Raw genomic sequence first — 2,137 nt, forward strand, 5'->3', positions numbered from 1 at the left:
CTTCTATTTTTTCCCTTTTTATTCGACTTAGAACTTTTTTGATCTTTAGGCTTAAACGAAATTCCTTTAGAATATTTATCTGCCTCATTTTCACTAAGAATGATTACTTTAACGCTAACATCACCCTCTTCAAATACCTTGTCTTCAAAAGGTTGAACTTTTTTGAATCGAATCACCATTTTTACTTCATCCACATAAGCCACATCTGGGACTATTTTTTTGATTTGATCAACTGTATTAATTGTAGATTCATATTTGTATATTTTTCCTTTAAATCTTTTACTCCTCAGTTCTTTCTCTTGCTCTTCTTTTTTCTTGCGCTTGTCTTCTTTTGATTTTGAGGTTTTGTATTTCATTTCTTCAAAATACTCTTTCCTACCCTTTATCATTAAAAAGTTTTCGATTATTGCATTTTCTGGCAAAACTTCATCTTTTTCTTCTGTTTTCACCAATTTATCGTCTATTTTTTGTCTTTTTACTGACGCATCTTCTTCCAATAAATTTTCCTTTAATCCCTCTTCTATTTTTTGTCCTTTAACTAATTCATCTTTATCGGTATTATCAATATTTTTTCCTTTAGCGTCCGTCAGAATGCTTTCTGAAACTTCTTCTTTTTTACTATCCTCAATACTTTTGATCTTCATGGCTTTAACTTTTTCAGCTTCTTCAACCGATTTAAATTCAATAAATACCGACCCAATGAACTTCTTCGCCTTATTTCTTCTCATTCTTAAAAGAACAAAATCAAAATGCTTCTTCAAATATGTTTCAATTTCTTCCATCGTATTTTCCGTCCCAAACCCACTGATCATCACAATTTTATTATCTACCTCTGGATCAGAAATATAATTTTTAAACTCTTCTGTTTCAATTTTACGAATTAGAAAATCATCTTTCACAACAACAATTTCTTTACTATCATTTGCCACTTTCTTTTCTCCATCAATACTACTTTCTTTTTTTATATCTTCTGATCCAGAACCATCACCAGATATTTCCCCAATTTTATTTTCCACTTTCTCTGTTGTATTGGTTTCATCTTTAGCTCTTAAAACTTCACTATCATCTTTTATAGCTTCAATATCTTTAATCTCAACCAAAGAACTATCTTTAAGAATATCTCTAATCATTTTTAAAGATGCTCCTAGCTCAACCATCCTGTTAAATCTCAATAATACGCTTGCATTCATCCAACCTTCATTTTTCTTGCTCTCAAGTTGCAGAAATTTGTCTGTTCGATAATTCGAATCGCTAAAATAAAATTCCAGTTGCTTTTTGATATTTTCATTATTCGTCATCAAATTATGGGTTGGAATTTTTTGGTCATAAAATAGGAATATTCTTAATTATATTAATTAATGAAATTTATCTATATTTTAAACCAATAAAAGGTGCTGAGGTATGGAAAAGAATTCACGCGAAAAAAAAATAGACGAAATATTAAATTTATGGACTCATTGTAAAATAATCAAGTCACAATTGATACAAAAAAATATTAATATACAATGTTGAAATTAACCCAAAAAGGAAAGTTATACTTCATAAATATATGGTATGTTTTAAATTAAAAATAGCTTGGAATGTTTAACATACATAGAATAGTATGAATTCATGATAAGAATCTTTCTGTACTAAGGAAGAATGGTTTTAGATCGGATTCTTTCTATACTAACGAATAATAATTTTAGATCTGAATCTTTCTACAGTAAAGAAGCATCGTTATAAATGATGATTTTATATTTATAAGTAAGAAAGGTTTAAATTAGAATCTTTCTACAGTAAAGAAGAATAGTTTTTAATGATGATTTTATATTCTCTCGGTAAGAATAGTTTTGTACCGTAAATGTATATTAAAAATGCCGTATTGGGATAATGACTTATATTTTTATAAAAAAAATAGTTTTAAACGGTTATTTTATATCCTTATACGCCGTGTTAGGACTTATTTTTTCTATTTATAAAATTTAAGCACCTATATAACATTATTTGTATGTTTTAGGCAAAATATGCTAATGGAAATTTTTTGAACCGATTACTGTCTCATAGTTAGCAGTAAAATCGCGTGCTATAATGAAAAAATCATTGATGCTTGAAATAAAATCTATATGCTTTAAAATATATTGGGATACAATATTTT

The sequence above is a fragment of the Rhyacophila brunnea genome, unplaced genomic scaffold, assembly GCF_057557595.1.
Source record: "Rhyacophila brunnea isolate RB1 unplaced genomic scaffold, BYU_Rbru_1.0 scaffold_28, whole genome shotgun sequence".
Lineage (NCBI taxonomy): Eukaryota > Metazoa > Arthropoda > Insecta > Trichoptera > Rhyacophilidae > Rhyacophila > Rhyacophila brunnea.